The sequence below is a fragment of the Prionailurus viverrinus genome, chromosome A3, assembly GCF_022837055.1.
Source record: "Prionailurus viverrinus isolate Anna chromosome A3, UM_Priviv_1.0, whole genome shotgun sequence".
Lineage (NCBI taxonomy): Eukaryota > Metazoa > Chordata > Mammalia > Carnivora > Felidae > Prionailurus > Prionailurus viverrinus.
In genome coordinates, this window is record NC_062563.1 from 95,253,449 (window position 1) to 95,278,960 (window position 25,512).

The following is a 25,512-nucleotide window of genomic DNA, read 5'->3' on the forward strand; positions in this document are numbered from 1 at the left end:
GAGGGCACGTTTACCCCTTGCTGCTTTCAGAATTTTCTCTTTATCCTTGTATTTTGCCAGTTTCACTATGATATGTCGTGCAGAAGATCGATTCAAGTTACGTCTGAAGGGAGTTCTCTGTGCCTCTTGGATTTCAATGCCTTTTTCCTTCCCCAGTTCAGGGAAGTTCTCAGCTATGATTTCTTCAAGTACCCCTTCAGCACCTTTCCCTCTCTCTTCCTCCTCTGGGATACCAATTATGCGTATATTATTTCTTTTTAGTGTATCACTTAATTCTCTAATTTTCCCCTCATACTCCTGGATTTTTTTATCTCTCTTTTTCTCAGCTTCCTCTTTTTCCATAACTTTATCTTCTAGTTCACCTATTCTCTCCTCTGCCTCTTCAAGCCGAGCTGTGGTGGTTTCCATTTTGTTATGCATTTCGTTTAAAGTGTTTTTCAGCTCCTCGTGACTGTTCCTTAGTCCCTTGATCTCTGTAGCAAGAGATTCTCTGCTGTCCTGTATACTGTTTTCAAGCCCAGCGATTAATTTTATGACTATTATTCTAAATTCACTTTCTGTTATATTATTTAAATCCTTTTTGATCAGCTCATTAGCTGTTGTTATTTCCTGGAGATTCTTCTGAGGGGAGTTCTTCCGCTTGGTCATTTTGGATAGTCCCTGGCGTGGTGCGGACCTGCAGGGCACTTCCCCTGTGCTGTAGTGTATAACTGGAGTTGGTGGGCGGGGCCGCAGTCAGACCTGATGTCTGTCCCCAGCCCACCGCTGGGGCCACGGTCAGACTGGTGTGTGCCTTCTCTTCCCCTCTCCTAGGGGCGGGATTCACTGTGGGGTGGTGTGGCTCGTCTGGGCTACTTGCACCGTGCCAGGCTTGTGATGCTGGGGATCTGGCGTATTAGCTGGGGTGGGTAGGCAAGGTGCTCGGGGGCAGGAGGGGCAGGCTTAGATCGCTTCTCCTTAGGTGATCCACTTCAGGAGGGGCCCTGTGGCAGCGGGAGGGAGTCAGGTCCGCTGCCGGAGGTTTGGCTCCGCCGAAGCGCAGAGTTGGGTGTTTGCGCGGAGCGAGCAAGTTCCCCGGCAGGAACAGGTTCTCTTTGGGATTTTGGCTGGGGGATGGGCGGGGGAGATGGCGCTGGCGAGCGCCTTTGTTCCCCACCAAACTGAGCTCTGTTGTCAGGGGGCTCAGCAGCTCTCCCTCCCTTTGTCCTCCAGCCTTCCCGCTTTCCGAGCAGAGCTGTTAACTTATGACCTCCCAGACGCTAAGTCGCGCTTGTTGTGGGAACACAGTCCGTCAGGCCCCTCCGCTTTTGCAAGCCAGACTCGGTGGCTGTGCTTGGCCGGCGAGCCGCCCCTCCGCCCCGGCTCCCTCCCGCCAGTCCGTGGAGCGCGCACCGCCTCGCCGCCCTTCCTACCCTCTTCCGTGGGCCTCTCGTCTGCGTTTGGCTCCGGCGACTCCGTTCTGCTAATCCTCTGGCGGTTTTCTGGGTTATTTAGGCAGATGTAGATGGAATCTAAGTGATCAGCAGGACGTGCGGTGAGCCCAGCGTCCTCCTAAGCCGCCATCTTGCCGCCGATCCATCTTGGTCTTTCCTGATACAAATGTTCAGTGGCAGCTGGCATAGCCCTTCCTCTTTCCCTTTCCTCTTTTTGTAGCTAGAATGTACATGTAATTACTAGAATTCAGCAGTCATCTTGTGGCCATAAAGTGACCAGCATAAAAAAAAAAACCAATAGTGATAGGTGTATTAGAGTCCTCAGGATGCTGTAACGAAATACCATAGGCCGAGAGACTTAAACAACAGACATTTATTTATTTCTCACAGTTGTGGAGACTTGGAAGTCCAAGATCAAGGTGCTAGCTGATATGACTCCTGTTGAGAGTTCTCTTCTTGGCTTGCAGACAGCCACCTTCTCACTGCGTTCTCATTTGGTGGAGAAAGAGCGAGTTCTTCTCTTATAAGGACTCTAATCTCATCATAAAGACCCTACCTTCTTGATCTCACCTAAACCTAATTAACTACCAAAGTCCCCATCTCCAAATACTGTCATACTGCAGGCTAGACTTTTGGTATATTAATTTGGGGGAAAAACAATTCAGTCCATAATAATACCTAAAGCTTATGTAGCACTTTCTATGTGCCTGGTATTCTAAGTGCTTTTCATATATCGGCCCTTTTAATTATTTAGTTACCCTGAGGACAGATATTAATTTCATTATTTCACAAACAAAAAGACTGATGACATGGCTTGTCCACGGTCACATGGCTAGGAAATAGTGGAGTCAGGATTTGAACCAAGACTGTCGGGTGGCAGAAGCTGTGGTCCTAACCATTACGTGATCCTACTTTCTTACAAGAATCACAAAGACACTGGCCCCAACTTCTTTGAGCCACTGAATCAATGCTAGCAGCCCTGTACTTCTAGACTTCTGATTATGTAAGACAAATAAAGCTCTATCGTTTTAAGCTGCTAGTAATTAAATTCATAATGTAGTACAACCTTTCATCATTTAATTTTGCTGTAGTTTTTGTTTTGTTTTGTTTAGGTTTTTGTAAATGCCATTTATCAGATTAAGGGAGTCTCCTCCTTTTCCTAGCTTGCTAAACAACTGTATCGTAAAAATTATTTATAGGAGAAAAATTGAATTTAGGATGATTATCTTCCTTCAGAGAGGAATTTGCTACTTTGCCAGATGCCCAGCCCACCGACAATAGAACTACCCTAATCCAACCTCAAATATTGATCTTTCCTGGGCCTCTGAGAAGGTAGGGCTGTCTAACTTCTGGTTTATTCTGAGTCCTGGGGTCCAAACGAAGCACAAGGTTGGTTTTTCTCCAATTTTTGGCACCCCAGCCCTGGGAAGCTGTTATATGTGCTGCTCTCATCTCTTTTCTGGAATTATCTGGTATCCCCAGGGCTAAAGAGGTCTCAATACCATACTCACCTCTCTGTATTTCAACATCTCCTGGGTGTTGTCTCAGTTATTCCCTCCTAGCTCTTAGCTCTTCAATATTCTCACGTAGATTTTATTTAAAAGCCCCCATTCTTCCTAACTAGCCTTAGCAGAAAGGCTATCTGAAGTACCATTATTGGAGACACAAATTCTCTTTTAACCTAAATTTCAGCTGACTTGATGTCAGCATACCTTCCTTACTTCTGAGGTCAACACTGTCTTTCCTATTACAGTAACAGAGCTGAAAGTTACATCCCCTGTACTAGGCAAAACCCCTCTCAATATTTTTATAGGTTTCAGAGGTGGGAGGGCTTCTGATTTTCTAGTGTTTTTCTTTGTGACAACCTGCATCCCTGCCATAATACAGCCTGGAAACTGTTCTCACATTGCTCCTGACGTGGAATACAACGTCTCCTTATTTCATCCCCCAGCATATTATGATTGCAAAGCTTTGAACACAGTCATTTACTACGAAAGCTTTGAGATAACAGAAAAGGTTCCACTGAAGCATGGCAAACACAGACCAACATGGTTGGCTGACCAGTAGACTTGAGTGTCTTTAAAGTTTTTAAATTCCCTCTTCCATGTAGAATTTCTCATTTGTCTTTCTCCTCAGCTACCTTCCCCTGCCCTACTGTACCCTCCACCTCCTAGTTCTCTCCAGCCTCATAGGTCACCATATTATTTAGTCTCTTGCACTTCTTCCCACAGCTCTGTGGTTGTTTGATTGTTGTTTTCTCCTTTTCTAAACCTGCCAGTCTTCAGTCTCCAAAATCCTGTTCATTGCTAATGGAGAACAGTTTGGGTCTCTCACCAATCACTATTTTAAATTAAGCCCAGGTCCAACCTTATGTTAAAAGATACTTTCCAGAAAATGGAACAATCATAACTCTCCTACAGATATAAAAATGAACACATTTTAAAGATTTTAGTAAATTTATGTAATATAAAAGAACCGTTCAGAAGAAATGTCAAAAAGAACAAACATATAAAGGAATTGAATTGCAAATGGATGCAAAATGGATTTTCAAAGTGGGAAGAGAAGTCAGTGGAGGCTCTAGTGGACAAGACAGAGTTTATATGTCTATCAGTTACCTGCAATTTAAAAACAGGTACAAAATAGCTCAAAGATCATGAAAAGCCTTGGAAACAGACTGCCCAGAAGGCAGTAGACAATGTACTTCAATGAAGTACAAATTCTTTTCAGTATTTAGCATATCTAAAAATGCATTAACAGTCCTGTACTGCTGGACAAAAAGTCACCAAGTCTGGGTATCCTCCCTTTGAGAATCAAAGCCCTCACCAGTGCTCTTAAAATTACACTAATGAGTGCTCTTAAGTTATACTTTCTTCTTTACTGTGATCACACTGAGAGGTGGTATCTGAGCATCAAAGAAAGCAATATGTTTTTGGCTACTTTTATTCCAGTGCAACTTCCCAGGGGTTATTTCTTCTTTTATCTCTCATCTGAATTGTATAAAATATGGCAGCTGTCTCTTTTCATTGTCACCTGAGTATGTTGTCTGTTGACATCCTGGCTATGGTGTCTTTCACCAGTAGTGATTTATCTCAACTTATTAAATGTTGGCCACAGATGATATTAATAGCCAAGGGCCAAGACTTAATTTCTGTTCTATTAAGATGATGTTTTAGCATTTAAAGCAATAATAATGGCATTGCATAATGTCAGAACCAGAAGGAGCTATAAAAATGATCTGATTCCATATTGTATTTTACAAATGAGGAAGGGACCCCAGAGGCGAAGTGATCTGCCAATGAAGGTCACTAAGGGTCAGTGGCACATGTAAGCTGGCACCCAGGAATGCCAGGCTGACATTCAGTTTGTTTTTCCTTTTGGCACCTGTATCTGAACCAGGCACCTTAGTCCCATTGGTACCCTCCTATAGTCCTCTGCCCCACCACAGGGATGTTTTCCCCACGCCTAATGTTCCTAGTGCTTAATTCTCATGGATTTGTATGATAATTCTAAGTTAAATATGAAATCAATCATGGATGAAGCTCTAATTCCAGAGACTATTTTGCCTTGGATATGTGACTCCTGAAAAACCCATCAGAATTAAAGAAGAAGGAGGAGGAAGAGGAGAAGGAGGAAGAGCAGGAGGAGGAGAGGGGGAAGGAGAAGGAGAAGGAAGAGACTTTCTTACAGTGAAATGACAGTCTTTGTGGAGAATTTAAAACATGTCTGCAATTCTTTAATACTCCAGTCACTAAGAAGTGGAGTTTAATTTCCTCACCTTGAATATGCCTTCAATGACTTAATTTTTCTGAAGATTAGAATATACTCCGAGTGACTCTGCTGACTTCTGCTGGGGCCTCAAAACTCATAAGCCTTCTGCATGGCTTTCTCTTGGGACATGTGCTTATGCTGGTCAGAGCTGAAGAAGTCAGCTACCCTGATTGCCATGCTGGAAAGACCATGTGGAGAGACCGTACAGAGAGATATTTCTGAGGCACCCTAGTTCTGCCCGCCTACAGCCATTTGAATCTTCCAAAGGGCATGAGTGAAAAAATCTTTTAAATGACACAGATTCCAAGCAAGAACTAACTAACTGCCTAACTAAGCCTGGTAAACACCCACAACTGTGAAAAGTAACAACAATAAATAGCCATTGTAGTTTCAGTTTGGGATGGTTTATTACACATCATTTAGGTGATAACCAGAATAGACACTTTGAAAAGTAGTCAAATATTTGAGTCCTGAAGACTTCAGTCTAGTCATAAACAAGATTGTTAAGGAATAGAGAAGTCTCTAGTTAACCAGCATGCTGTTCCTGTTTCTTCAGCTTGATGGCATATATAAGAGCTCATTACAGTAATTCACTTTTCAACAGGAAAGATTGAAGTGATGATAGACCCAGACACTAACTAAACATAGGTCCCTACTTCCCATGGCAACCTTCATTGACAGTGAAACCATTTTCCCCAGTGCTTGGTGGAGCTTCATACAGTAGCAGTATAATGAAATAGAGCATTCTTGCCCAGGAAACCTCTTCCCAGTGCAATTCCATGCACCTTGAAAAGCCGAAGATGATCTAATTTTTGACACAAAAACACATCAATCATTTTGCAGATGGAAACTGGTTCAGGGAGATAAAATGATTTGTTGGAGGTCTCCTGATATTTCTGCTACACATGGTTTTGAATGCCTATACCTTTCTTGTTTTTCTCCCATTGAATTTCAGAGGTTCAGTTTCCTGCCTTTTAGGGATCTCACGAAACTAAAACCAGCAGAAAGCTTCAAATCTCCATTTTAAAAACAGATGTGAGATTGTAAAAGCAGCAGTGAGGGTGGAGGGTTTCCTCTATCAATGTTTCTTCATTTCTTTGTTCATTCATTTACCAGATGTGTATCTATTTTATAAACATTTCCAAGCAAGCGCTTCAGTATTGTATCTTCCTATTACAGAAAGTGCCTACCTCTGTGTTGGGACTTGAAGATCACCCAGTCCTGAGTTGGCAATCCAAAAATTAAGGGGAAAAGTTCCTTAATATAATGTTTTAATAAGAAAAAGAAAACCCTGAGAAGTGGCTTCAAATATGATAAGAAGCAGGGCTCCCTGATTTGGAGCAACATGGCCAATATATTTCATTGCAATAATGTCTCCCAAACCAGATGAAGATAAATAGTGCCAGTTCTCAACAAAATTGTGAGTTCTTTCTTTGTCAGTCTTGATATCCTCTTTATGTACCCTTTTAATCCTTCAGCTGTCTTCTTTTATACTTCAAGCCTCCAAAGCTTTCCTATTATTCTCCCCTACTTCTCTGCCATTCTGATTGTCTCCTGAATACCCATTCCTCTTCTTTGTATAGCAACCTTGTTACATGAGTGACAAGCATACACCCCTAGCTTTAGGAGGACCCTAATTGCTACAGTTAAACCTAATCAGCTTCAGAAGGACCTTAAACTAGCTAACATCACTGAATATTGAGCATGAAGAACAAGTTGTAGTGGTGAGGGCTTTTTATTTATAGAGAGACACGGTGATAAGTTCAGTGTTTGTTGAAAGAAGCTCTCCTTTCCCCATAACCATGAACAAGGAAGATATAGTACAATTACTTTTAGCACTCATTTCATAAAGCCAACTGGTAGATGAAGCCAACACACAGAATCAAGAAAATCATGGAGAAACGATGATAAAGCCCTAATCAGACAACTCCTGAAGCCCATCTTAATCTCAGTTATATGATAAGTTATTGCATAAACTAATATGAGTTGTGTTTTCTCTTCCTAGCAACCAAATATATCCTAAAAATCAATGATGGCCCAAAGGAGCTTCCATTTTTGGTAATATGGCAGAGTGCATTGTTGGGACCAACCTTGTGAGGGAAGTCAACTAAAAATGTCAAATAATATATTAGAAACATATTCTTATAGGCATCAGATGATAAAATGTTAAGAAATTATTAGACAAAATCTCAGTGAAATCTGTAATCTGAGCATTTAAGCTGCTTTTTTCCTGAGGACATTTGCAAAAAAGGCAAAACTGAGCATGCATTTTGAACCCTTCTTTGGGAGGACAGTAGAATTCATGAAGGCTGAATATACACTTCAAAGCCCAGGCCTCACTTAAGGTGAATGTCTAGTAGGAAACTCTACCTCTTTAAACATGGAACCCCCTAAACCTACCCCTTAAAAGTAAGAGAGAACCAGAAGTAAATTCTCATCAACTTTCTATCTTGAGGAAATTGTAAGAAAATTTGCCTTGTCATTGAACAGAATGACGATATGAGAGTCACTGAGAAATTGGGACCATACCTGCAGCCCAAATTACCATCATTTGGATTATCCCCTTCCAAAAAACAAAAAGGGTTTTTTTGCAGATTTCTAGAAGAGGATGGTACAATAAGACAGACAGTATGACCATTTGTGAAGAAAGTGGTTTGTGACCTGAGCATGAAGAACAAGTTGTGGTGATTGAAGCCTTTTTATAGAGAAGTGGCTCCGTGCAGGCTGACCTCCCATGGCCATTCAGGAGATGCATCTAGGCTGTGGTGAAAATCTCCTTTGTCATATTTGCTGGCCTTTGCCTATTTCTTATGACTCAGAGAGGATGAAGGAGAACATCAGAAGGGGTTGGGGAAGGCATATTAGGAGCATGACTTCCCCAGCAGGGCACCAAAGAACTGCAGTGTTTTGAGAGTTTTTCTTTTGAAATTTGGGATAAGGAAAGATTTGAGTGGAGATGATATTGAACTTTACCTCAGCCGTGTGCCCCCCAAAACAGTGATAGTTAAGAAATTCTGCTATCCTTCTGTGTTCTGGGAAATGTTTAACCAAAAAGCACTAATTTTCCTTCACACATTTGTAAATGTTTATTTATTTTTGAGAGAGAGAGACAGAGTGTGAGCAGGGGAGGAGCAGAGAGAGAGCAAGAGAGAGAGAGCGAGAGGGAGGAAGATACAAAATCTGAAACAGGCTCCAGGCTCTGAGCTGTCAGCACAGAGCCGCACACGGGGCTCAGACTCCTGAACCATGAGATCATGACCTAAGCCGAAGTTGGATACTTAACCGAGTTAGGCAGACCCACTTCCCTCATATATTTTAAGATATGATCAGCCTTTCTTCTCCCTCCAGACTCCCACAGACTTGCATATGAAATGGATGACTCCCTTGTCTACCTGTGTCTGCACATCTTCAAGGCACTTCCTTGTATTTAAAATGTTCATCATTGGGGCGCCTGGGTGGCTCAGTCTGTCGAGCGTCCAACTTCGACTCAGGTCCCGATCTCGCGGTCCGTGAGTTCGAGCCCCGCGTCAGGCTCTGGGCTGGTGGCTCGGAGCCTGGAGCCTGCTTCCGATTCTGTGTCTCCCTCTCTCTCTGACCCTCCCCCATTCATGCTCTCTCTCTGTCTCAAAAATAAATAAACGTTAAAAAAAATTTAAAATGTTCATCATTAAATGTTATTAACAATGAACATTTCTCCTATTGCAATAGCCTGAATAAAGTAATCTCTTTAATGATGTAGTTAATTTTGTCTATCACAGGTGATAAATAGACTGGTTCTACAATTGATGTAAATGAGTAATATTTGGAGTTTTGAAACAGTTCAAGATTTTCCAAGAATAGACTCAAGGCTGGGAGCAAAGTATATCTCGCCTAGCTGAGAAAGGATATGTTTGCTAGGGGTAGGCTGATCTAATCAGGAGGACAAATCTTTCATCAAAACCTATTTTCTCGTTAGCTTGGAGGATTTTAGAAAAACAAATGAGAGGAAAAAGACTAGAAGAGATAAATTGGAAAGGGCATGCACCTGGCATTAGGCCAACATTTGAACTCCAGGCTCTGTGGCTAACTAGCAGTGCAATTTGGGGTGAGCTTCGTGTAATTGCTGTTCCCAGTGGATACTTCTTTTACTCTTCCAGCTGAATCTTGGCAGTCACTCAAGCCACACATCTAATTTTAGGCTTTTTCTGTGTTAGTGGGTATATCTGGTTTCAGTCCAGGACCCTCTCCATTTCTCCTTCTCAGTGATCAGTGTGAGTAAGCTGTCATGATTTGCCATCGAAACCTGTTTTATGACAAAAAATGACTTCACGTTTAAATTTGTGAATGCAGAGAAGTGGAAATAGGGGCTTATCAGGGATGACCTTATATTAACCTTGCTTTTCTCTTTGACAGAGACTAGATGGGTAGATCAGAGATATGTGGTAGAAACAGGGCTCCACCCTCATCGAAATATTTGACAAAGATATTCATTGTGGATGAGATGAAGAGATAAAGAGAGATGATAATAAACTTAGATAAATTTGAGCTAACAGTAAATATCCTGACACCAATGGAGAAAGAAATTGTGTTTCAATGGAAAAGTATGCAATGTCCACATATAGCATATTCATATTATTTACAAATAACACAGTACTTCTAAGTTATCAGATTCTAGTCTTCTGTTGTCTTTAATATATTTTATGACTCTAATTTGCTAGACGTACAAATGCTACCTTGTCCAGTAGAGTTTTGAGTTACTTCCCTCTGGGGGAAACACCAGTTTTGCCTCCATTTGCAATTCAATTCATTTACTCAATATATATTCGTCCTTTGGGGCACCTGGGTGGCTCAGTCAGTTGAGCATCCAACTCTTGATTTCGGCTCAGGTCATGGTTCAAGTCCCACATCGGGCTCCATGCTGGCATTGTGGAGCCTGCTTGGGATTCTCTCTCTCTGCCTCTCTCTCTGCTCCTCACATGCGCTCTCTCTCTCTCAAATAAATAGATAAATACATAAATAAATAAATAAATAAATAATGCTTTTAATCTTTTCCTTTGGGTTATGACATCTACCTGATCCTCTCATTAAATCAGTAAAATATAATCTTTTAATACATGTTCATTTTTATATTAGTTTGAGAGCTGTGATTTCATCTTTTTCTGAAAATTATATTTTAACACTAATGAGAACTGAAAGCATTAATACTATTTTAAACAATACTGGGACCAGGAATACTTTCCTGTGCTTGTACTCAACTAGCTATGCCAGAAAACAACCTGCTCCTGGAAGATAATTAAAATTGCTTGTTTAGTCTGGTGAACAGATTTGCTTTTCAAGGCTCCCTTAAAGACCATTAACCTGCTAGACTGCCAATTGAAAGCTATTAATAACATCCCAAACTGCCCAACTACATCAGGTCCTAGCCATACTACACTTCAATAATTCAGCCCAGGCACTAAAAATCCTATAAGCACTTTTCCCTACATTCCTCCTTTTGACAAACCATTGGTTCTGTTAAAAAGATGCTTACCCTTGCTATGGTAAGTTAAGTTCAAAATCTCTCTTTTACCTAATTAACAGGTATTCTTGATTGTGTGTGTATGTGTGCATGTGTGTGTTCGTGCGTGTGTGCGTGCATCCTTGTGTGTGTTAAAGTGAAGGAGATTGACAATGGGAATTATAACTATCAGCTGCTTCTAACGGATGACATATGTTAGGTTCTCAATTTGGGATTATGCAGTCAAGTTACTTTTTTTTTTTTTTTAATCAGAAGTCAGGTCAGGTCTGCACTCCATGCTAGGGATCCAGATCAGGATATGTCAACATGTAACAAACTGTTACATATATTCGGTGCCTAAAAAGTATTTGAAAGTATTTGCAAATGGTAAGAGATCATTTTTTTCCCTAAAAACCCAATAACTTAAGGAAAAAGTTTAAATAAAAGAAAAAATCAGATTTCATTTCAGGTTTGTATGAATAAAAAGAAAGGTATGTATTACACCTTCAAATGTATTCATTACACTTAAATATGCAGAGGAAATACAGTATAGTTCACTTATTTTTTTCTAACTAAAATGATCTGATCTTTCCTTTGAGTGCCCCCAAATTCTCTTCCCTCCAATACTAATCCCAGTGTTTCTGTGTCCCTCTTCTCCCTGCTAAGGGTCCTGGCAGCTGCAGAGGAGGAAGACTAAGGCATCTGTAACTTTACCTCCTCACTATATGTATTTCCTTTCCAGTTACCAGAGCTTAGAAGTCTTTGCTTCAACTTATCTACCCAGGACTTCCCTAATGCAGAATCTAAGAACACATCCAAAATAAAGGGTGTACAAGGAGTTTTCAAGAGTGCACATATATACAGTAATGGAGAAAATAAATCTCCAAGTCCTCCATTTCTTTTAGCTACTCCTTTCAAATCTGATTGGCCTGAGGAAGCCGCATGATTTTTTTTTTTCTATCTCCTGTTTCACAATCTCTCCTGTCATTTAGCAAAGCAAACTATTCATTTCCTTACCACTAATCTCTCCATGGCCTCTGGGTGTGAAACACTGTAGCACACTGAACTAAGAGAGGATTATAGTTGATTGAGCTTCAACATAAACTCTGACACCTATAGCTACACAGATATTAAACATAGCCTAACTCCTGGCTAGATAATATAAAATCTCCCACATGTTCAAAACATTTGATGAAAGGAGAAAATAAAGAGGATTACTTGTTGATTAGTGAACATCTGTACAATAACAACTAAAAAACCTAAATGCCTTCTGTGGTTCAGGCACTTTACTTAAATTATTATAATTCCACAGAATTCTCCATGTAGAATTCAGAATACTGAAGCCAAAAAGCTTAAGGCATAAGGCCAGAAGTTGGTAGGGCTCTGAACCCGGACAGGCAGTCCAGCTCCACCATGGCAAGCTCCCTCTGGTGTCCAGGGCTTTCCTCACCCTGCCTGCAAGCGGCAAGTGGAGGGAGAGAAGCAGATGAACCCAGGAAAGTCTGAACTTCCTTTCATAAGCCACAGATTAGAGTCTTCATTAATTTGAACCAGTTTCTGAAAGAGACAGAAAAGAGACAGGTAAAGGATAGCGACAGAGACGCAGAAAAGACCCTCACTTGGAACACTTCTGAATATGTAAAATGTTTTACTGATTTGGTTCCTAATGAGTGAATGAAGGTAACATTGGGCTCAGGTGTTAAACAGGTGCAGCACTACAGGGAAAATCTGAAGACCACTCAACTGCCCCGGGAGGCCTCAGTGGCATGCTACAAATTATAAATTTATGAACTTCCTTGGTGACAAAAAGCATGCCAATGATTTATGCATGTGAGTATTTATATGCATACTCAAAACTGTACATGAGTAAGAAACTTTAGTTTTTTAAAAAGTGAAGAACCAGAATCTTCCAAAACTCATTTTAAATTTTGATCACATCCTAAAAGTTCTACATTATTTTTATAGGTTATTCTGTTATTAATCTTTTTGATCTTGGAAAAAGATTGAAAATAAAGTTCAAAGAAGAACTGATAATATTAGTTAATCACTGATAATATTATGATCTCCTTATTTCTATGTAAGTATGTATATATATATATACCATATGTATGTATATATGTATATATATGTACTATGTATGTACATGTATATATGTATATATATGTATATATATATACTATGTAAGTATGTATATATGTATATATATATGTACTATGTATGTACATATATATGTATATATATATACATACTATGTAAGTATGTATATATTTATACCATATATATACATATATATATGGTATAAAATTGCCAAATTTAGAATTATGTCATATAGTCATATATGGATATACATGTATTTATAAATGTATATACATACTTCTGCTTTCTCTTTTTTGTCCTTAAAATTATAACATTCCCCCATATTCTAAGAAAATACTAATTTTAATGGCTGTGTAATATTCCAGCACACATTTATTCAAATTCAAATGACCAAAATTCTATTGCAGGACATTTAAAATTTGTTAGTGTTATAAATAATGGGAAGAAGCAGTACTCTTTATTCTAATTGCACCCATATTCTAATTGAAAAAACATTAAAGAATATTAACTCAGCGATTGAAAAGAATGAAATCTTGCCATTTGCAACAACTTGGTTGGAACTAGAGTATATTATGCTAAATGAAATAAGTCAGAGAAAGATAAATATCTTATGACTTCACTCATGTGTGCAGTTTAAAAAACAAAACAGATGAACATAGGGGAGAAGAAGGAAGAATAAGATAAAAACACAGAAGAAGGTAAACCATAAAAGACTCTTAAATACGGAGAACAAACTGAGGGTTGCTGGAGGGTGTTGGGTGGGGGGATGGGCTAAATGGACATTAAGGAGGCCGCTTGTGGGGAGGAGCACTGGGTGTTATATGTCAGTGATGAATCACTAAATTCTACTTTTGAAATCATCATTACACTATGTGTTAACTAACTTGTTTTAAATAAATTTTTAAAAAAATCTCTAAAAACAAACAAACAACCAAAAAGAAAAAAAAACATTGAAAAATCAGTAGAAAATTTTGTAATAATGGAAATGTTTTATTCTGCTTTAGTCTGGTCACCACTAGCCATATGTGGCTGTTGAGTTTATACTATGTGGTTAGTGCAACTGAGGAACTGGATTTTTCATTTATTTAATTTGAATAAATTTAAATTTAAGTACTCCCAAGTGACTCTATTGTTCAAAGCAGAACTTGAGTTCAGTGCATTAATTTAGGTATTTACTTGTATGCAGGAATACCCCCATCTTGTGGCCTTTTGGAATATTGCCTTTAAAATTGTTTGAAACCAAGGAGTATTTGTAACTAGGAACGCAATTTGTGGTTGTAATTTCATAATGTTTGTGGATCACAAGAGTACACCGAATAGTTTGTATAAAGTATCTGCAAATTTAAAGATTGACATTGTTAAAACACAGTAGGTTCTCAGGGTGAATGAATTCACATGGGGACATTTAGTGCCTTGACAAACCCTAAGAATAGGCATATTTGCTTTGCCATTTGGGATAGTCACTATTTTTGATTTTTTAATAAACAGCTGAAATCTCTAAGAGTTATTGACATGTAAAATTAGGCCCTTTATTTGTTTTGATATTCAAAAATCCTCTTTGTTTTAGATTATTTAAAACATTTATCCTCCTACCAGCTTTTTCTGTTTATCTTCACATATGTCTACTGATATTCCTGTTCTACAGATCCACTCAGTGTTTTTGTTATGGAGTCCATACTGTAAATTCTAGTATATCTGCCCAATATTTCTAACTGATTCAACTCTTATTTTTTGTAAAGTTTATTTATTTATGAGAGAGACAGAGAGAGAGAGAGAGAGAGAGAGAGAGAGAGAGAGAGAGGGAGGGAGGGAGGGAGGGAGAGTAGAGGAGGGGCAGAGAGAGAGAGAGACAGAAAATCCGAAGCAGGCTCTGTGCTGAGTGTAAAGCCTGATGCGGGGCTCAAACTCTGACTGATTCAACTCCTAATCCTTTCCCTAAATCTAGCAAGCATTTCACAAAATTGGCTCAATATATGTGTAAGTGTATGACTATATATGTGTGTGTGTGTGTATAGATATAAACATAAGTGTATTTATATGTGTTCTGAATATGAATTATTAGTGATTTAAAGAGGAATAAAATTAAGATCTCCCCTGTAACCCCAACTAAGTTTCTAATTAAAGATAGACAACGATGGAAAATAGGTGAAGACAAAAACATAAGTTTATTACTGATAGAAGTATTTTTTTAAGTTTTTATTTTAATTCCAGTACAGTTAACATACAATGTTATATTAGTTTCAGGTATATAATATGGTGATTAAATAATTCTATAAGTCACCCAGTGCTCATCACAGGTGTACTTCTTAATCCCCATCACATATTTTACCCATCACCCTAACAACCTCCCCTCTGGTAAACATCTCTTTGTTCTCTATAGTTAAGTGTTTCTTCATTTGTCTGTCTCTCTCTTTTTTCTTCCCTTTGCTCATTTGTTTTGCTTCTTAAATTTCACATATGAGTGAAATAATATGCTATTTGTCTATTTTCTGACTGACTTATTTTGCTTGGTATTATACTTGCTAGCTCCATCCATGTTGTTGCAAATGGAAAACTTTCATTCTTTTTTTATGGATGAATAATATTCTGCTGTATGTATGTGTATACACACACACACACACACACACACACACACACACACACACCCCACAACTTCTTTATCCATACCCAGCTGATCAACACAGGCTGCTTCCATATCTTGGCTATTGTAAATAATGTTGCAATAAACATATAGGTGCATGTATCCCTTTGAATCAGTGTTTTTGTATTTTCTGGGTAAATAGCCAGCATTGTAATTGCTGAGTCATAGGATGATAGTTCTATTTTTAACTTTTTGAGAAGACTTCATACTGTTTTCTACAGTGGATGAACTGGTTTTCTGATCGAGGCATTTTTTTAAATATGACTTTGTGGCATGGCAATAATGGAAATTCTAATATTGAACCTCAGAATTAGACATTTCTACCAACTTACAAACAGCTCTGGAAAACCATGGGCCTTCCTTTAATGGCGGGTCCCTTTAAAAATTATAGGACATTGGGGCATAACAGAGGGGCACATACTATAGTCATCTGGCTCCAGGGAGAAGAGATGGTTGGAGGAGGGAGAATGGGAAGAAGACAGTCTACTATGAGCAGGGCAAATGCCTCACATTCTATAAGATATACTTTATTCTACTTTGGGAGAAAGAATTAAAGGCTGGGCAGATTGTTTAGGGAAACTCCCTCCTCATAGCAACTGGAAGACTGAGAAAAAGTATTTACACTAATGGATATTCTAACATGATGTGGGTAAAATTTTAGCTCTTTGGCAAAGTAATTTCAGCTTTGCCTGAGAGCTGTTGAGGAGAAAAACAGATTTTTATTCACCTTTGCCCAGCTCTATACATCATTGTTCATCTTTTCCAACCTGAAGGGAACATAAATTATGTGAATTTAATAAATGACTCTAAAATGAGAATAAATACTGACGTCAGACTCATTCCTCTCAAAATGCTGTTTCAGTTTGTCTGGAAAACTTTGAAAACTGAGTTTGTCTGGGAAACTTCCAGCTCAAATACAAAAGAATTAGCTCAAAAGTAACTATATCATAAAACTGTTTAAACATCTTTCAGTTACAATATAAAGGGAAAAATTCAGTGACTGCATAACAGCACCATAGCAATAATAAGAAGCTACAACATAAAATAGAAATACCTCATTCACAACAGCAATAAAAGTATAAAATTCTAATTGTAAGAATTCAACCTAAGGATGTACATGCCATTGTACATAACAGTTTATTATATATATATATTCATCACAGAAGTGTTTATAATCATCCTCATAGAATTATGGTGATGGATGTTTTTAAACGTGCTAACTTGGCAAATTTTTAACACTCTCTTACAACTCTTTATTGTTCCCAACACTAAAGACTCACCAGTCCATGAAACAATAAATCTGAGAACAATTTTATTAGATCTACTAATATGTCACTCTAGGAATTGGTATTAAAGATAATAGTTTGTATCTATATAGATTGTAGACAACTCAGCCAGAGATAGTCTTCTCTAGTGAGAAAAGATGCCCAGAAATTCACTTTGATTTCAGTCATTGAAGTTGAGCACCCTATTTGCCACCAGCAAATATCCCTGAGGATATTTCTGATCACGGAGGATAATCACTCTGAGAAATGTAAGAGGTATAGGCTGTTGTTCCAAAAATGATTTAATCATGTCTTTTCTGTGTCAAGAGATCAAATGGGACACTGTCCAGCTCCTGGCATTGATCTCTGAAGAGAGAAGGAGATGATGCCCTATTCCAGGACAGAGTTCTGAAAACAAGTTATGCATCACCTGAAAATGCCAAGTTCAGAGATCCATAATATGAGAGTCAAAGTATGGTGCTTCTTTGATTAAACCTAGCACCATGATTAAGATGGTAAACACAAATACCGCCAACCAGGCAGTATAAAAGTTTGTATCAGGCTGGGTGCAACACAGAGAGACAATAATGTTTGCCATGAAATGTGTGCTGACATATTCTGAAGGTCCACAGGCAGCCAGTGAGTTAATGAGTTATTCCTTCTTCAAAGAATTGCAACTGACCCTACCTTGTAGGAATCTGGTCAGGCATTCTCTATGCTGGGCACTCAGGTTCTTTGTATGGAGAGGACCAGTGTCAACAGTGACACCATGTGACAATGAAGGACACTGGCACTGGCAATGTGACTTCATCCAACTTTCAGTAGATACTGAATTTTCTATTGATAGAACAGGTGGGGGATTTAAAATTTAGCCAGGAAAATAATAGGTAGAATAATTCATGTACAGTATAGTCTTAGAGCATTTGTATCATTTTCAGAGGTTCCTCTCAACCTCCCTGCCTTCATCTTTTCTCTCCTTCCTCCTCTCCTTCTTTCTTCCCATCATTCCTCCCTCCCTCCCTCCTCTTTCTCTCAATCTATCCTTTTCCTCTCATCAGTCTGTGAACTATTTCAGAGTACATTACGAGGTCTCCTTTCTCAGACTGGAGGTTTAGCAGAGTGGACACTATGTCTTCCTAACTACATGAGGCAGTAGGACTATATCTCCCTCATGGGTCTAAACTGCTTCCCGCCTGTACATGCTATCAATATATCCATTGATCAGAATGGACTCGGAAGATAGAACTCTTTCTGTGAACTGCCCCCATAGCCACCAATTGTTTCTCTCCTTTCTATTCTCATACCCACTTCCCCATGCCCAGAAATATGAATGCAATATTGTTGACTGGTACATGAGCTAAACTGACAGTTGGTGGCACTGCTTCTCAACAAAAATTCCTAAAGCATAAGAATAAGAAATTTTATCTCTTTATTTACCACAAGAGGTGATCTAAACTCTAAGACATGAGAATTGCTAGGGGAACAGACTTCTGAACCCAAACCCTTAGAACAAATAGCATAGTAAGTCTTGAAATCTGTAGGTTTGGCTAGTGTTCCAAGTGGTTCCAATTCAGGTAGTACATAAATCACATTTTCGGAGGTTAAGACATGGGATAACAGGGCTGTGAACTCAAGAATAGGATGGGATAAAATTTTCCTTAAAGAGTATCTTTCTGATCTGAGAGGTTTGCCAAAGTCTTCTGTGATATTGTGCTTGTCTGTATATAATATATATATTGTATGTGTATGTGTGTGTGTGTGATGTGTGCGTATGTATGTGATATGGTGATATCCAAATGTAGGTGATATGTATATATAAAGACTTAGGCCTGCTAATTATCAGTCTCAGTTCTCTTAATGATTCCCTTTCCATCCATGAGCAAGATCAAAATGAATGTTAATTCCACTAAACCAGTGAGTGGCTGAGGTTGTTATATATGTGTGTATTTAACTGTGTTTCTGACATTTCACATTCATTTATGATCATTTTAAATTACACTGAAAGCTAAAACACTTTTATCATGAACACCCAAATCCTTACCACTTAGATTCTGCAATGAATATTTTGCTATCCTTATTTCATCAATTGTCTATATATCTATACATTCCTCTGTTATCTATCCATCTTATTTTTTGATATATCTTATTTTAATATAGGTTGGAGTCAGAAGTACAAATATTTCACTATGTATCTCATTAACTAGAGCTCAAGATTGTTTATGCTTTTTAATGTAAAATTTATATACAGTGGAATCTTTTGGATAACATTCAGTGAGTTCAGACAACCATATTCACCTGTGCAATTCCTTGTCAACATGCAGAATAGTATCATCCCAGAAGTTCTGTCATATGCCTTCCCATATGAGTGGATCCTGAACTCCATCTCCCAGATCTAGCCATTGTTCTAATTATTTTCCACCATAATCTGGGTTTGTCTTTCTAAGATTACACATAAATGGAGTCATATATTAAGAATGTTTTGTGTGTAAGTCTTTTATTTAGCATGTTTTTTGAGATCCATCCATGTTGTTGTGAATATCAGTAGTTTTTTTTTCCTTTGGCATTACTGGATAATATTACAATCCACAAATATAATAGTTTTTGTATCTACTATATTTGATGGAAAACCAGGCTGTTTGCATCTTGGGACTATTATGAATACTCGTGCTATCAACATTCAGGTACAAATATTTTGTGGAAATATATTTTTATTTCTCTTGGATTAGTACTTAGTCATGGAATTGCTAGGTCACAAAGGAGGTCTTTGTGTAGTTTTAGAAAAAATTGGCAAAATTTTTAATGAAGTAGTTCTACCATTTTAACCATTTTGATTTCCTACCAACAATATAGGAGAGTTCCAGTTGTTCCATGTACTCAGTGACATTTGGCATTGTCAGTCTTTTTAATTTTAGTCATATTCATATCTATCTAACAATATCTAGGCTTTAACTGACCTAAGTGTCAGCCTTTTTTAATGACTTCTGTGGCTTGTTTTTATATTCAGAGCTATCCAAAAATAACTTCTAAAAACGTGTTTGAGTGTCTACTCTTCTGTGTATATTTACTAGGAGATGTGGGGGCATCTGGGTGGCTCAGTTGGTGGAGCATCCGACTTCAGCTCAGATCATGATCTCACGGTTCATGGATTCAAGCCCCATGTCAGGCTTTGTGCTGGCAGTGTTGAGCCTGCTTGGGATTCTCTCTCTCAGTCTGGCCCTCACTTAGACACTCTTCTTCTCTCAAACTAAATAAATTAATTAATTAATTAAAAAAGAATTACTGTGAGGTGTGCAAAAAGTGAAAGAGAAAAATAGCCCATCCTTAAAGGGCTTGCATTCTTAACATCTACAACACAAGGCAATAAAATACAAGGTCTGTGTGACTAAACTGGACTCAAGGTGCAAGATCGGTATAAAGATGGTCATTACTAGAGTTAATTGCCAGGGAAGTTTTTAAGCTACAGATTGAAAATTAGTGCTATTTAGCTTTTAAAATAAGGTGAGAAAAGAGGTTAGCATTTCTCTGGGAAAATAGCCAGAATGAGGCCCTAAGCTCAGAACAAGCAAGTAGTATGAAAAAGAGATGGAAATGCTCCATGTGAAGACTTTTGCGACACTCAGGCTTTCACAAATGTAACACCACCATTAGATCCCATGTCAAGATTTAGTTGTCTGGTCATTTTTCTTGCTACCTGTTTGCAATTAAATTATTTTTTTATTTTATACCACAAAATCCAAACCAATATCTCAGTGTTCTAGTGACATATAGAGGACTTGCCTTATGTGAGAAACCAAATGAATGCCAATGACAAAGACTTATATATATTTTCTGTTATTGTGGACTTGGAAGAACCATGGATAGCTCTTTATACATAAGCAAGCGGCATTCTGAGATGACTGCAATTTCATTTTTGCTCTTTTTAAAATGTGCCTGAAACTTCCTCCATCAGCTTTCATGCTGTTTTTCCTTGGGAGCATATATGACATAGTACATGAGAAAATAAACTTCACCCTCAATCAGATACACCTGAAATCACAGTCCATCTCTTGAGCACCATATACCTCAGCTTCCTCATCTCTAAAATTGAGATGGTGGTAGAACCAACCTCATAGAGTTGTTGAGAGGATTACACAAGATAATGCGTGATAAGTGCTTAGCACAGCCCCTGGCTCATTAATGTCACTTATTTTTATTACTCTCTTTGATCACATTTGCCAATTTCACCTGATCCCTCACTCAGTTATTGCTAGTTCTCAAGTATTAAATATGAAAGTATATGCAGTGAGTATAACCGGATGCCTGAATTTGCTAGTGGACTTCTTATATCTTCCAGTAGCCCAATTAACATATGTTTCTCCTGATTTCTCCTCTTTAAAAGAATAGTCTATTCATAGTTTGGAATATTTTAACATGAAGTAAATAAACAAATATAACTTGCTTTATTATAAGCCTGTAATATTTTAAAAAGTCATGCCTGAAAAGAACATTGAATATGAAATATTAGATCAGAGATTATCATATCATATGATTATGGTGGCAGGGCTCATGGGGATTTTTTTTTTTGAGACACAAGTAACTTCATCTCTAGTAACAGGCTCTAATGCAACATGGATTTGTATTTCAAGGTACTGCCATGGTCTTTATTTTATTAATTGCAAAAACAACCAGCTGCTCAGATGGCGTGATCTGAGGGACTCTGGGATAAACTCTCTGCTAAAAAAATGTCAAGCCTCACCACCTGGCTGGCATACTGCCCAAAATTGCTGAGGAACTCTCTGTTAAAATGAATATATACCTGGGAGATTTAACACATTCAGCATTCTCTTGAGCCCTTCAGACCTTAGAGTAAACTTATTAATCAGATGGATTTCCAGCTGACCTTAAGTGCAAGGTATTTGGTAGAGGATGAAAGGAAATTCTTTTGGATTTGTAGCAGTTCCCAGACAGCACAAATAAGAGTTTTCATTTGGGCATAGCAAGCATTATGGTTCAGTGTGTATAACGGGGCTCGGGGTGAAGTGGGGGCAGGACTGGGAGGCAGAGGACATGGGTTTAGATTTTATTCTACAATTTGATGTGTGTGTGTGTGTAGCCTTAGTGTGTGTAGACTTAGCCTTCAAATTCTTGAAACCTGTGTTTCCTTACCTACAAAGTGGGGAAATGTATTTTTGTTCTAATATTCTGGATGTTAGTGAGAATTAAATGAGATAATATACATGAAAGTCCTCTGGATACAAAAATTCATCAGATATAAAACACAATGTTATTCTTTTGTAATAATTGCTAACGTAGAATCTTGGTGAGAAAATGCCTATTGAAGTATTGAAATAGGTAAGCATAAGAAAGAATGTCTATGTGGTATTTGATTTACCAGTAGTTTAGTTTTAAGATTGTGTTTTACTATTGCAACCATTACCCTGTTTGAGCTTTACGAACACATGCAATTTAGGCAGGACAGGTATTTCTATCCCCTCTTTATTGATGAGAATGTCAAAATCAACACCAAAAAGTCATCCTGTGCAGGATCTTTTCTCTCTGTACCCCACTGCTGGCAGAATAGCGTGGTCAATATCAAGAAGCTGAAGTTTACAGAAACTAAAAGAAAAAAAGTGCTTATTACTTTTAAAAAAATGTTTATTTATTTTGAGAGAGAGAGAAGAAAACACGCATGGGGGAGAGGCAGAGAGAAAGGAAGAAAGAGAATCCCAAGCAAGCTCTGAGATGTCAGTGCAGAGCCTGACACAGGGCTTGATGTCATTAACTATGAGATCATGACGTGAGCTGAAATCATGTGTCAGACACTCAACACATTGACCCACCCAGGCACCACAAAAAAGTACAGTAAAACCTTGGATTGTGAGTAACGTGTTCTGTGAGAGTTCCGCAAGATGAGCAAACATTTCAAATAAATTTTAACTTGATAAAGAGCATGTCTTGCACTATGAGTAGTATGTGACGCCAAACATCACATGATCAAAAATGAGCTAATGGTTCTCTCTCTCTCTCTCTCTCTCTCTCTCTCTCTCTCTCATGTACACTGCAGGATTGCGGGTGATCTCCCATGCTCAGATACTCGGTCTCAGGCAGAGGTGTTTGGCAGAAATCAGTGATTTTTCAGAACGTTGGAAGGGGCCCACAACTGGCACTCACATATTTTTTGTCACTTCAAAGCACCTATGGACAGTCTTTTGCTTTTCCATACAGGAGTAAGCTTAGGAATGCTTTGCTTCATTCTAGGTCAGGCTGCCTGCAGATACAGACCATTTCTTCTGCTGCCAGTTACATTAAATACAGTATATAACAAGAGTTTATTAATACTGTACTGTAGTCAACATCCGTGTGAGTCAGCAATGGCCCCCAGTCACAAAAAGGTTCCACTGAGGGATGCCTGGGTGGTTTGGTCGGTTAAGCATATGATTCTGGATTTCAGCTCAGGTTATGATTTCATGGTTGGTGAGTTAGAGCCCAGCATTGGCTGGACAGTGGGGAGCCTGCTTGGGATTTCTCTCTCTCCCTCTTTCTGCTCTAAATAAGTAAACAAGCTTTAAAAAATTCCATTGAGCCAATAGATATCAGTGATTCTGTTAATGATAGTGAAAGTTGTCCTACACAATAACCCTCCTCTCTCGTCTCCCTCACACCAGCCACGAAAGTTTTCAAAGGTACGTGCAGGTTAATTTGTTTTTTATATTTTGTATTTTCTTTATTATTTTGTTTATATTATAGTATTGTAATCATTTTTATGTGAATATTTTTGGGTTATCAAATGAATCATCTATTATTTACTATGGGGGAATTCACTTTGATATACAAGTGCTTTCGATTACAAGCATACTTCTGGAATGAATTATGCTCACAGACCAAGGTTTTACTGTACTTTAATATTGGACCAAAAGAAGGAAGATCAGTTTGTTAATTGGGACAGCTAAAGTAGCATTGGCACACTGCAGTTAGAAAGGGAAATCCTCAAACACATTGTGCTTTTGTGGCCTCCATGGGGGAAAGTAGTATTAAACTAAAGAAGGTGTAATATTTGACATAGAGGTTCAGTGAGGAAACTGAAAAGGAGACCCTAGATACTCTAAAATATTTTACAACTCCGAGCCCTGACAAATGATATAGTCTAAAGTAGAATACCAAATAGAAATGATAAGAGGAACAAGGTGGTATTATAAGACCAACCATGTTCATGAAGTGCAGCACATATCAGTCAAGCCCAATTTTCTGAGCTTTTGTTATTGTTTTTGTTAAGGTACCAACAATTGGTTGGTTGATCAAAGGATAGAATTCAGTGACAATCCACCAGAAATCTTGTCACCTGTGGATCTCAGTTTATTTACAGACACTCTTTGGGTATCATGTTTGAGCCAATTATCAAGCTACTCTATTTATTTAATGTCCATACCTCATGTCTCCATCTTGACTGTAAGGATAAATCAAGAGATTTTATCTTATCTCTATAGAAATATGATAATTTCATTGATTAACCATCTTTAGGCAATGTGATATCAGCCCTACTTCTAGGGGAGGGAATGGGCTAGAGATTGAGTTCCACTGTATAGGCTATGAACCATCAATCTTGCCTATGTAATAAAGTCTCAGTAAAGATTCTGGACACTAAAGCTTGGGTGAACTTCCATGGTTGACAATACTCTGTACAGATTTTCATATGTTAATGATAGGAGAGTGACACATCCTAAGGATGCTTCCACCCAATGGAGGCTTCACTTTTGGAAGCTTCCCACACCATGTTCTATGTGCCTCTTCCTTTGACTGGTTCTGATTTGTATCTTTTTTTTTAAGTAATAAAACTGTAATCATAAGTATAAAGCTATACTAAGTTCTGTGAGTCATTCTAGCGAGTTATCAAACTTAAGGGTGATTTAGGGAACCCTTCTAACTTTCTGTTATACCTGAAGTGAGGGCAGTCTTGTGGGGGGTTTTGACTTTGTAGTTTGCCTCACTGAAGAGTCTCTGGCTAATATTCTTCCATTTCCTTTCTGAATCCTTTAGCACTTATTCCTGTAAACAAGATTTTCTCCTCTGTAATCACAATAATAAAATAAAATCACCAAACATACAATCCACATTCAGATTTCCCCAGTTGTACCACAGATGCATTTTAGAGCTATTCTAATTGGTTTTCAAAATATTCATGATAAAACTGATACTAAGAAATAATATTTTGCTTTCTTTTTTACTCTCTATTTTATCTAAAGAGAAAACTCCCAGAGAAGAGATATGGAAAGAACAGAGAGGAGTATAGTTATGAAGAGGAAAACATTTTAAGACTAAATCCAGTCAGGGAAGATGACCATAGATGTGTTGTGAGTGAAAGAACATTAGCTGTTCATTAAGGCAGAGAAAATTGTAATTAAGGGAAAGTATTGAAAGATACTTTTTTTTTAATTGAAGTATAATTAACATACAATGTTGTATTAGTTTCAGGTGTACAACATATTGATCCAACAATCCTATATATTACTCGGTGCTCACCATAATAAGTGTAATCACTATTTGTCACCAAGTAAGGTTATTAAAATATTATTGACTATACTCCCTATGCTCTACTTTTAATCTCCATGACTTATTTACTTTATAAATTTGTATCTCTTAATCCCTCTTATCTATTTCACCCATCCTCCCACCCACCTCCCCTTTGTCAGCCACCAGTTTGTTCTCTGTATTTAAGAATCTGTTTTTTGTTTGTTTCTTTATTTTTCATTTCTTTGCTTTGTTTTTTTCTGTGTGTTTTTTTTTTAGGTTTTATATATATAAGTGAAATCACATGTAGTTTGTCTTTCTCTGACTGACTTATTTCACTTAGTATAA

General features: G+C 38.1%; 1 long non-coding RNA gene across 1 annotated transcript; it reads left to right on the forward strand.

The window, feature by feature from the left end:
• The first annotated feature begins 2,174 nt into the window (after positions 1–2,174).
• On the forward strand, positions 2,175–25,186 carry LOC125161941 (uncharacterized). The gene is made up of 3 exons (XR_007150825.1): positions 2,175–2,186; positions 14,956–15,018; positions 25,129–25,186. It is a non-coding gene; the product is annotated as an uncharacterized LOC125161941 (long non-coding RNA).
• Positions 25,187–25,512: the final 326 nt, after the last annotated feature.